Source organism: Equus caballus, chromosome 7 (assembly GCF_041296265.1).
Source record: "Equus caballus isolate H_3958 breed thoroughbred chromosome 7, TB-T2T, whole genome shotgun sequence".
In the NCBI taxonomy this organism is placed as follows: domain Eukaryota; kingdom Metazoa; phylum Chordata; class Mammalia; order Perissodactyla; family Equidae; genus Equus; species Equus caballus.
In genome coordinates, this window is record NC_091690.1 from 90,684,470 (window position 1) to 90,697,271 (window position 12,802).

At 38.1% G+C, this 12,802-nt stretch overlaps 1 protein-coding gene across 6 annotated transcripts in view; it reads left to right on the top strand.

Moving 5' to 3' along the window:
- The window catches only part of PRMT3 (protein arginine methyltransferase 3), a 135,546-nt gene that overhangs the window by 105,444 nt on the left and 17,300 nt on the right, over positions 1-12,802 (top strand). For 2 of the 6 annotated variants that reach the window (XR_011440283.1, XR_011440285.1), the window contains one exon: positions 5,094-5,320. The gene's annotated coding sequence lies outside the window, so the exon portion shown is untranslated. 6 annotated transcript variants of the gene reach the window in all.

Genomic DNA, 12,802 nt, shown 5'->3' on the forward strand with positions numbered 1-12,802 from the left:
TGTGCTTTGTTTGTTCTTTTTATAATTCTGTGAGGCATAGTTTAAGATTGCTTATTTGAGATTTTTCTTGTTTGTTAAAGTGGACCTGTATTGCTATGAATTTCCCTCCTAGCTCTGCTTTTGCTGCATGCCATGTGAGTTAGTATGGTGTATTTTCATTTTCATTTGTCTCCAGATATTTCTTGATTTCTCCTTTAATTTCTTCAATGATCCATTGGTTGTTGAGTAGCATGTTGTTTAGTCTCCACTTTTTTGTGACTTTCTCAGCTTTTTTCTTGTAGTTGATTTCTAGTTTCATAGCATTATGGTTGGAAAAGATGCTTGATATGATTTCAATCTTTTTAAATTTATTGAGGCTTGCCTTGTTTCCCAACATATTGTCTATCTTTGAGAATGTTCCGTGTGTACTTGAAAAGAATGTGTATTCTGCTGGTTTTGGAGGGAGTGTTCTATAGATATCTATTAAGTCCATCTGATCTGGTTTTTCATTTAATTCCACTATTTCCTTGTTGACTTTCTGTCTGGATGATCTATCCCTTGATGTAAGTGGGGTGTTAAGGTTCCCTACTATTGTATTGTTGTTAATATCTCCTTTCAGGTTTGGAAATAGTTGCTTTATATATTTTGACGTGCCTGTGCTGGGTGCATGTATGTTTATAAGTGTCACGTCTTCTTGGTGGACTGTCCCTTTTGTCATTATATACTGCCTCTCTATGTCTCTCATTGCCTTTTTCATCTTGAAGTCTACTTTGATATAAGTATGGCAACACCTGCTTTCTTTTGTTTGCCATTAGCTTGGAGTATCATCTTCCATGCCTTGACTCTGAGCCTGTGTTTGTCTTTTTCTTTTCTTTTCTTTTTTGTGAGGAAGATTGTCCCTGAGCTAACATCTGTTGCCAATCTTCATCTTTTTGCTTGAGGAAGCTTGTCACTTACTTAACATCTGTGCCAGTCTTCCTCTGTTTTGTATGTGGGACAGTGCCACAGCGTGGCGTGATGACTGGTGCATAGCTCCATGCCTGGGGTCCGAACCTGTGAACCCAGGGCCACTGAAGTGGAGCACACGAACTTAACCACTACCCAACCCGGCCAGTCCCAAGCCTGTATTTGTCTTTAGAGCTGAGATGTGTTTCCTAGAGGCAGCATATTGTTGGGTCTTATTTTCGAATCCGTACAGCCACTCTGTGTCTTTTGATTGGAGAATTCAACTGTTTACATTTGGACTGATTATTGATATATGAGAGCTTAACGCTGCCATTTTATCACTTGTTTTCCAATTGTTGTATATTCCCCTTGTTTCTTGTCCTGTGTATTTTGGTCTGCCAATTCAGTTTGATAGTTCTCTGTTAGGGTTTTCTCAGTTCTCTCTATTTATCATTTGTGTCTCTGTTCTGATTATTTGTTTAGTGGTTACCATGAGGTTTGTATAAAAAATCTCTTAGATGAAATAGTCCATTTTCTGATAGCCACTTATTTCCTTAGTCTAAACAGGTTCTATCCTTTTCCTTTTCCCCTTCTAAGTTATTGTTGTCCCAACTTATTCCATTTTGTGTTGTGAGTTTGTGGTTAAAATGACGGGATTATAGTTATTGTTGATGTTTTCCTTCTCTTTATCTTTAATATTATAATTGTTTGCTAACCTATTCTGATAGAGAGCGGCAGTTTTCTCATTCTCTCTGCCTATTTACCTGCTTGCTCAAGGCTTTGTAAACCCTTTCTTTCTTCAGGTATGAGAGCCTTCTTGATCATTGCATGGGAAGTCTTCTGGCAATGAACTCCTTCAGCTTTTGTTCACCTGAGAAAGTTTTATTTCTCTGTCATATCTGAAGGATAGTTTCACTCAATAGAGTATTCTTGGCTGAAAATTTTTTTCTTTCAGAATTTTGAATACATCATTCCATTCTCTCCTGACCTGTAAGGTTTCTGCTGAGAAATCTGCTGAAAGCCTGATAGGGGTTCCCTTGTAGGTTATTTTCTTCTGGCTTGCTGCCCTTAATATTTTTTCTGTCATTGACTTTTACCAGTTTTACTACTATGTGCCTTGGAGAAAGTCTTTTTACATTGATATAATTAGGAGTTCTGTTAGCTTCTTTTACTTGTAATTCCACCTTCTTCCCGGGGTTTAGGAAGTTCTCAGCTATTATTTCTTTGAACAAGCTCTCTGCTCCTTTCTCTCTCGCTTCTCCCTCTGGAGTACCTATAATCCTTATATTGTGTTTCCTAGTTGACTTGGGTATTTCTCAGATAATTCACTTCTTTTTAGTCTTAGTTCTCTCTCCTCCTCAATCTGCAGCATTTCCATACTTCTGTCCTCCAGATTGCTAATTCTGTCCTCCATAATGTCAGATCTGTTAGTCAGACTCCAGATTTTTCTTTATCTCTTATTCATTGTGTTTTTCATCTCCAACATTTCGGATTGGTTTTCTTTATAGTTTCAATCTCTTTTGTGAAGAATTCCCTCTGTTCCTTAATTTTTTTTTTTTAAGATTGGCACCTAGGCTAACAATTGTTGCCAATCTTCCTTTTTTTTTTTTTTTTTTTAAAGGATTGGCACATGGGCTAACAACTGTTGCCAACCTTTTTTTTTTTTTTTTTTCCTGCTTTATTTCTCAAACCCCCACCCAGTACATAGTTGTGTATCTTAGTTGCAGGTACTTCTAGTTGTGGGATGTAGGACGCTGCCTCAACGTGGCCTGACGAGCAGTGCCATGTCCGCGCCCTGGATCCGAACCCTGGGCCGCCACAGCGGGGCATGCGAATTTAACCACTTGGCCACAGAGCCGGCCCCTGTTCCTTAATTTTATTTCTGATTTCATTGAACTGTCATTCTGAATTTTCTTGTTAATTCCTTGGTTTTTTTTTTTATGATAGCTATTTTGAATTCTCGGTCATTTAGATTGTAAATTTCTGTGCCTTCAATATTGATTTCTGTGTGCTCGTCATTTTCCTTCTGGTCTGGAGTATTAATATACTTCCTTATATTATTTGATGTAGTGGATTTATGCCATCACATTTTGGTAGTATCTGGTTGCAGATTCTACCTGTCTCCACTGGGGGCTCCGGAGCTGTGCACTCTGAACCCACCATGATCTCTGGTGTCTGTGCCTGTCCTTCAGAATCTATGCTGACCTGGCTCATCTCTCATTACCCGCTCACAGCTGCTGCTTTACTAACATTTTCCCAGGCACTCTGGTGGGGGTCCTGTGCTCTGGCTGACTGGCCAAGCTGAGCACCAGGCAAGGGGAGGTTGCGCTTTCTTTTGTGTGCATGACCCCGGGGGTGTTCTCGCTCTCCCTCACTATCTGCCCTCCTGGGGTGCTGTCTTGATGAAGACACTCCCACAATAGCTTAGCCTCCTCTGTGTGGAGCTTTCCCATGGCTGAGAGGCAATTTGGAGAGTGAAGACCTTCCCGTGGAGAGCCGCACCCCCCCCCAGCCCCCTCCGAGCCGCTCGCAGTCCTGCACCCTGGGTCGCTGCCGGGGAGGAAGAGGAGGTCCCCTTACCTCCTTCCACTTTCTCCTGGGGCTCCAGCTCCTCCACCTTCAGACGTATGGCTGTGGGGAACTCTCAGACGTCTGTTGTGTTGTGTGAATGTCCTCTGTTGGTTTATGAATGTCCTTTTCATTGTATCTTAGGAGGCAGAGTCTAAGGGAAGAGCTCACTCCGCCATGATATTGACGCCACACCCAGGATTAATTTTTAAAGTCCATCTACTTCTGGGTATATACCCAAGAAAATACATATGTCCACAGAAACACTTGTACATGACTGTTCATAGCCACATTATTTGTAATAACTGAAAAGTGGAAGCAGTCCAGATTCCATCACCTGGAGAATGAATAAACAAAATATCGTATATCTGTACAATGAAATATTATCTGGCCGTAAAATAGAATGAAGTACTGACACATGCTACACCATAGATCTACCTGGAAAACATTATGCTGAGTGAGAGAGGCCAACCACAAAAGGATTCCATTTACATGATTTTCCATTTATACGATTCCACTTATATAAATGTTCAGAATAGGCAAATCTATAGACAGGGGCTGAGATGGGGGGGGGGAATGGATATGGGGTTTCTTTTTGGGGTGATAAAAATGTTCTAAAATTAGATTGTGGTGATGATTACACAACTGAATATACTAAAAAAAATTGAATTATGCAGTTTATTTCAAAGGGAACTTTTTTTTTTTTAACATTGGCACTTGAGCTAACAAATGTTGCCAATCTTCTTCTTTTTTCTTCTTCTTCTTCTCAAATCCTCCCAGTACATAGTTGTATATTCTAGTTGTGAGTGCTTCTGGCTCTGCTATGTGTGACACCACCTCAGCATGGCCTGGTGAGCAGTGCCATGTCCACACCCAGGATCTGAACCAGCGAAACCCTGAGCTGTCAAATTAGAGTGCACAAACTTAACCACTCGGCCACGGAACCAGCCCCTAAATGGGAAATTTTTATGGTATGTGAATTATACCTCAATTAAAAAGAGGGAGAAAAAATCCTCACCTAGATACATCCTAGAAAAACTACAAGGAACCAAGGAGAAAATCTTAAAAGCAGTCAATGGGGCTGTGAGTAAAGCATTGGAATTACCTTCAACAGAGCAGTAAATAGACTGGTAGATGATTTCTCAGCAGGAACAATAGAATTGGAGGGACGAGATAATTCAATGATGGACATCCTCAGTGTGCTGAAAGCAAGTAACTGCCAACCCTGGGATTTTACTCAACTAAAATATCTTTTAAGAATGAAGCTGAAATAAAGCTATTTCAGATGAACAAATAAAAAAAGAGACAGAAGTTGTCCCAGGAAACCTATGCTAAAGGAGGTAGTAAAGAGTGTTCAGACAAACAGATAATGCTCCCTGACAGAAGGCCAGAAATACAGGGAAAAAGAAGATTCACAAAGGTGGTAAATAGGCACAGACCAGTAGTTCCACTCCTAGGTATGTGCCCAACAGCTGTAAGTACATTTGTGCTTAGTGCCATCAAGTGGATTCTGTCCAGCAAAGCAGAACCCTGCTGGTCTTTTTGCACCATCCTCTCACCTTCTGGTGCCATCTGAGACAGTGCTCTGCTTCTGTTCATAGGGTTTTCATGGCCAGTGTTTTTGGGAGTGTGTGGCCCAGTCCTTCTTCATAGTCTGTCTAGTCTGGAAGCTCCACTGAAACCTGTCCACTCCGGGTAACCCTGCTAGTATTGGAAATACCAGCAGCATAGCTTTCAGCATCACAGCAACACACAGCCACCACAGTGTGACAACTGACAGACGGGTGCTCAGTTCCCTGAAGAGGAAGCGAACCCATGCTGCAGCGGTGTGAGTGCCAAATCTTAACCTCTAGGCCACCAGGGCTGGCTAGTGAGTCTGTGTGTCCACGAAAGACATGTTCATAAAAGAATGTTCATTGCACTGTTCATAAAAGCTTCAACTTAAAACTACTTAATGCCTGTCAACAGTAGACTAGATCAATAAATTGTGTAGTGACATATACCTAATAGCCATGTAACAGTTTAGGTAATATGCAACAGTATAAGTGAATCTTGAAAACAATAATACGGAAAAATTAGCCAGGTACAAAAGACTACATAAGGTATGATTCCATTTATGTTGAAGTGTATAATAGGGAAAATGAATCTGTGCTGTTAGAAATCAGGACAGTAGTGAGATAAGTGTTGGAGAGGATGTGGAGACACTGGAACCCCTGTGCACTGTTGGTGGGAATGTAAATTGGTGCAGCCACTATGGAAAACAGTATGGAGGTTCCTCAAAAACTTAAAAATAATAGAACTATCATATGATCCAGCCATGCCACTTGTGTGTATATATCCAAAGGAAATGAAAACAGTATCTTGAAGAGATGTCTGCACTCCCATATTCATTGCAGCATTATTCACAATAGCCTAGAAATGGAAACAACCGAAGTGTCTGTCAACAAGTGGATAAAAGAGATGTGGTGTATATATACCATGGGATATTATTCAGCCATAAAAGGAAGGAAATCCTGACATTTGTAACAGCATGGGTGGATTTTGAGGGCATTATGCTAAGTGAAATAAGTCAGACAGAGGAAGACCAATACTGTATGAGTTCATTTATATGAAGAATCTAAAAAACCCAAAGTCACAGAAACAGTAGAAGGATGTTTACCAGGGCCGGGTAGGTGGGAGAAATAGGGGGGGGGATATTGATCAAAAGGTACAAACTTGTAGTTATAAATTGAATAAGGTCTGGGGATCCGGTGTACATCGTGGTGATTATAGCTAATAATACTGCATATACTTGAAAGTTGCTAAGAGAGTAGATCTTAAATGTTCTCATCACAAAAGAGAATTGGTGACAAAAGAGACGGAGGTGTCAGCTAAGGCTGTGCATCATTTTGCATTGTGTAAGTGTATCAAATCAACACATTGCACACTTGAAATTTATGCGGTTATAAGTCAATTAGAGTTCAATAAACCTGCAAAAAACTAGGAATCAGGATAGTAGTTGCCCTGGACGTGCCTGGGATCAGCTGGGTGCAGAAGGGGATTACCTGGGTGCTGTGATGTTCCATTTCTCCATCCGAGTGTGGGTTTCACAGCTGTATTCTGTGTGAAAATTCACTGTGATGTATACTTGTGTGCACTTTCTGCATGTACTTTAGACTTTAAAAGGTTTTTATAAGTGAAAATGGTAAATCTCAAGAATGTTTAGTGTATAAACCAATAACATGTTTATAGCTAGGAAGAAATGTAGAACAGTTAGGGCATGTAAGGGATCAATTTATGAAGTCAGAATTAAAGTGCTTATGTTTGAGGCTCTGAAGAGGTGATCCCCTCTGCCCCTGAAATCACTTTCATAAGCAGTTTTGAAATTACAAGGGAGCAATCTGAGTAAATTTTAAAAGACTTTCAGTTATAATCTGGGACTATTTTAAGTAGATCAAAAATTAATTACTAGGTTTTTCAGTAAAAGTTCTTTTTAAAAATATTTCAGACCTATTGTCTGTTTTGCTACTTCCAGTATTGCTTGTTCTGTTTCTAAACACGACTCAATTTGGCCATATCCCTTGAGAAGTATATGGCACTTAATGTGTATTGTTCCCTAGAGGAATCATGAAGCAAAGAAAAGATGCAAATTTTCTCTTGGGATAAAATAGAAAATTAATTGAAGAAGGAAGAGTCCATAATTTAAGGTATAGTTAATATTGGGAGAAAATCAAAATATATAATTTTCATGCTTATTGATTATGTCGTCTTAGTTTAAATGCCGGTTGTCACTGGCAGAGTTCTTGCTCCATGCAGCAGCTTGTGTGGCTTATGTTTGTATTTTCTTCTGGCTTATATACAGTGATGCAAGCAATAATAATCATCTTTATGTATTATCTTCTTACTCTTTCTTTATTTGCTTCAGACTCATCATCAGTTGGCTTTTGAATTCTACATTAATATTTTGAAAGAAATACTCCAACAAAAAATGAATTGCATTTTGTCGTAGTGATGCTGCTGCATGGATTACAAGCACTCTGCCTCCATGCTTGGCTAAACTCCATCAAAAGCGCATTATCCTCCCACTTCTGTGGCCAGCTGCCTAATTGTATCTGCTGTAACCACACGCTGCTGGAACATGATACCAGTGAGGAACAGGAATGATAAATTACTCCCTGCAGGTGATAGTGATAATGATAATTTTTAATTTTCTTCTTCCTCATACGGTCTAGTCTGATCTTGTTTCATTGGCCGCCATCCTGTTAGATGCACACATGGTGCGTCCTCTTTAAAGAAATACTCATCACACCAAAATACAGGAGAAAATAATTCATTTTTATTCCAAGTCATTGTTCTTCAAATGAGCGTGTACAAAATGAACTGCATCTACCTTAGTGTGCATGGGATAAACAAGCGAAATGTGGCTTAAAACAGCTTTTAAATTAGTCACTTTACAAGTGCTGTGGGTGATTTTCTTCCTTTTTGTGAAATCCACAATGGAGAGATGAACAGCTCATTCTGCAACTGTATTCTAATGCTTAGCAATATTTAAGATGCACAGTAACACTACGTGCCTGTGTTATTTTCCTGTGTACTTCCAAGTAATTGTGGCAGATTCTCACCAAATTACAAGAGTGATCAAACTATCCCAGGAACTTACTGTGTGCGTGTATTTGCCTTTCATTCTCTTTTCTTCTGTTGTCATTCTTGTTCTTAATTACCACTCATTCTCCCTTCTCTCAGTTTAAGGGACTTTATAGCTAAGATTTTTCTGACTGTGGTATAATTCAGTGAAATTTTATTTGTTTAATTGTGACCTTGCATTTGCAGATTAACTCAACTCTTAAGATATATTTGATTTTTTTTATTTTTTAAGATATGTTCCTTTTTTTCCTCGGCAGTTCTCTATGCCGTGACAAGATATATATGTGGAACAAAAGAGGAAGTTAATCTGTGGTTAGGCCTGTGACCTATCTGATCTTTGTCAAGCACGCCAAGCTGTGCTCCAGTTATTTATTACCACTGCCTGTTAGTCATCATTTTAAATTTCCTATGGTGGTTGTTTATTCTTACAATATTTGAATGACTGCCACAGAGAGAGGGTAAGTTCATTGAAATTAACATTTGAAAAGTCTAGAGATGGCCTGTCAAAGTGATGGTAACAGGGTGGGGAAACTGTGATTGAAAAGTAGTGGCGTGTTTATGTTCTGCAGCGAAATAAATAGTTTTCTCCCCCAATCAGCTGACATATTTGATTGGTTATAGTGGCTTTGCAGAAATAAAAACACTAATCTTAGTTCAGTTGATTTATATGACGACATTTCAAGTCTAAGGGTTTTTTTTCTCTTTTTTCTAATCTCCATTTTAATTATTAAGGATCACTTATACAGCAAAAAAATATATACCTTTCCCTCAAAGTGGCATTCTAGGCCTTGCTTGTGTTTGAGGGTAAATGCTCATTTAAACCAGAAATTCTGTTTGGTTTCTCAGAGCAAGAGTCTTCTACTTTCTCAGTTATGTGAATGCCAACTGTCTGATGAGTAGATTATCTGCAAATAATTTTTAATCCCGGGTGAATTTCTTCCTAACATCTCATGTTTCTGCCTGATGTATGCTATGGCACTGATTTTAGTATTCCCCTCAACCAGCATCATTAGGAAGGTGAATCTGCACGAGGAGTTGAAGATGCTATGATGTGTTTCAGAAGGGGCTGTGAAATAGATGCGATTTCAGACTTATCTTTGTCATGGATCTCTGCCAACTTCTCATAACCAAAATTAATTGTGTCTTTCATTTTTATTTTTTGTCCCTGTTTTATTTATTTGTCTTGAGGCATTTATAAACTGTTTGGTTTTTGGTTACCCCAACTACTCAGTATTTCTTTCACTGTATTTCGGGGTGTGGAGTAGGGTTAATTTCTTGGATTTTTAAGTAAATTTCATAGGTAGATTGGATTTGGGCATTGGAAGGCAGTTTTTATTTTTTAATTTTGTTGTAGACTCATGGTCAGCCCCTCCTCTTCGTTAAGCCCTGTATTCTGTAATTGTAATTCTACACTTGTTCTACCACATTAGTATTGCCAGTCTGTTTTTTACCGGAGTTAAACATTTGATGTTTCTGTTTTGTGTGTTTTCTACATTTCAGACTCAGGTCACATTTTCTGATAATGTTGTAGGAGCTCCTTTTAAAGCCCAATTTTTTGTTTTCACAAAAGGTTTTATTACCTTCCTAGGATTTCCTTTACTTTCTTTTTTGGTAACATGGAATATAAGCAGTACATAAAACATATGTAGACCTGAAAGAATAATTACAGAGTAAGCCCCCTCCCCATGAAACCCACTCACTAAAATCTTAAAAGTCGTCTTAATGTTTTCATATAGTTTGGCAATTTCTTGTTACTGTGACTGTTCCGTTGACATCTTTATTCCTCTACTTTCTCTGAACTCACTTTTGCTAATCTCTTTATTAGAAAATATTCTTTTTGTAGAATTGCTAGTTAGGGAAAATTTATTTTTCAAATTCATCCAATATTTATTGATAAATATTTGATATTTTTTATCAAATAATACTACATATTGGACACTGCCCTAGCCCTCAGGGTTACAGAGATGAGTGATTTTTGGGAGTCACTAAGGGAACTGATACAAAGGTAATAGTTGAATCGAATGCCTCTCCATGCCAATACTATGGATCATTTTACTCACATATTATTAAAAATAGCATTATCACAGAAGCTGTTCATTTTTATGAGAAATATAAATTATGGATAAGCACAAAGAATATGAATATTTTGGGGGTGGCCCCATGGCCAAGTGGTTAAGTTCACATGCTCTGCTCCGGCGGCCCAGGGTTTCACCATTCGGATCCTGGACGCAGACATGGCACTGCTCATAAGGCCATGCTGAGGTGGTGTCCCACATGCCACAACTAGAAAGACCCAGAACTAAATATGCAACTAGGTACTGGGGGGGGTTGGGGAGGAAAAGCAGGAAAAAAAAAAGAATATGAGTATTCTGAACATCATCCACTTTGAATAGCTTGGTGAGTATCTTTCCAAATATATACATATATATTCACAATTGCATAACATATAATAAGTGCCCATAATATACCTAATATTATTTTCACCTAATAGTATATTGTAACTATTTTTTCAAATCAATAAATATTTATCTGTAGGATTACTTTGACAGCCAAATATGATTCCATCATATGGAGATTATGATTTATTAACTGGTCACCTATTGTTGAAAAGTCTGGGCTAAACTTGACATCTTATGGCTAAATGTTTGCAAGTATACTTAATAATTACCATAAAATAATTTTTTGAAAGTTTAGAATTACTGGGTCAATGACTATGTACATTATATAAGCATTTTAATTGAGCACATAACATATGCTTACAAAACAAAAGTACATAAATCATAAGTACAGTTTGATAAAATTACACAAGGTAAATACCCACCACGTACCAGCACTTGGCTTAGAAACAGAATATTACCAGCAGCCCACTACGTAACCCCTTCCAGTTTCTACCCCTATTGCAGGGGTAACTGCTATCTTAACTTATAACACTAGAAGTTAGTGGCGCTGTTTTTGAACTGTCTGTATTTAAGAGGAATCTTACTGTGTGTACTGTTTTATATCTGGCTTCTTTTTAATACAAATGTTTTGTCTTTTAATATGTTTTGCTGAGTTCTTTGTAAAAAGGTTAGTTTATTTTCCCAACATAAATGCCACTTTCCCCACTGACTGTGGATGTTGTCATTAAAAAAATGTTTTCTCTTACATGATCAAGGAAACTTGTATCTGTTTGTTTTAATTTACCTTTTTTTTCTAAGTAGGTCAGACGTTTTTTCACATGCTTATTAATCATTTGATTTTTCCTTTATAAATTCCTGCTTTGGGTTTTATTTCTTTCAACTTACTGTTTTCTTACTAATTTGTAGCAGCTTAACATACACAGAGGACAGTGACCCTTTGTTAGATATATCACAGATATTCTCAGATTTGTTGTTTGTCTTTTGATTTTGATACTTAAATTTTAAATATCCCTTAGATTAAGTTTCTTGTTTGTGCATGATGCTTAAAAAGCCTTCATTTCCAAATGTTGTAAACACTTTATGTAATGGTGGGATTTCCCTCCTTCTCACTCTTCCCTCCCTCCCCCACACTGAAATTTGGACTTAGGTGTACATACATTGAAAACTCCAGCAGATGATGTTACAATTCTTGCTTTCAACAATTATAAGTATTTTAAAGGAATTCAGAGGAAAAAGGTAGTCTTTTATATTGACCCAACTATTCATCATTTCTGTCATTTTTGATGTTTCAGATTTCCTTCTGATATTATTTCCCATCAGCCTGAAGAACTTCCGTTAAAATGTCTTGTAAAAAGTCTGTTGGCAGTGAATTCTTTAGTTTTTCTCCACTTGAAAATGTCTTTATTTTGCCTTCATTCCTGAAAGATATTTTTGCTGGATATAGAATTTTGAGAGGTTTTTTCCTGCTGCAATATCTTTTTCTTTTCCATCTGGACCTCCAGATATATATATGTTAGATCCATAGGTCTTTGAGGCTCTGTGCATTTTATTTTAATTTTTTCCCCTTTGTTTTCCACATTAGATCATTTCTGTTAATCTATCTTCAAATTCACTGATTTTTTTTTCCATCATCTCCATTCTGCAGTTTAGCCCAGGGAGTTTTTTGTTTCAGTTGTTGTATTTTTCAGTTTTAAAATTTCCTTTTGATCCTTTTCACAGTTTCTATTTCTCTACGAGAATTCCTGTCCCTTGATTGATTTCAGCGTGTTTTCTGTTACGTCACACCGGCATAGTTATAACGTCTGCTTTACAGTCTTTGTCCGATAGTACCAGCATCTGGTCATCTGAGTGGTGGCATCTGTTGATTATCTCTTCTCTTGCGAGTTGGTTATGTTTTCCTGGCTCTTTGTATGTTGCGTCATTTGGGATTGTATCCTGGATGTTGTACATATTATGTTGTGTAGACTCTCGGTCGTGTTGTGATCATCTAGAGAATGTGGATGTTTGGTGTTAGCAGGCAGTCAACCCGGTTAAAGTCAAAATACAAGTTCTGCCGCAGCGTCTGGCAGACGGTGGTTCAGATGGCAGTTGCGTTTTCTGAGCATTTGCTGTTCCGTTTCTGATTTCTCGTGCACAGACGTGGTTCAGGGATTAGACTGAGACCTGCATGGGTTTTTCAGGTCTCACTTTAGTTCTCTAAGCCTTTGCTTGTTGCTTTGGGGGTTTCCCGTGCATTTTTATTCAGGGATTGCTCCTGAGCCCTGTGCCCATGGTTCGGATTCTAGTCC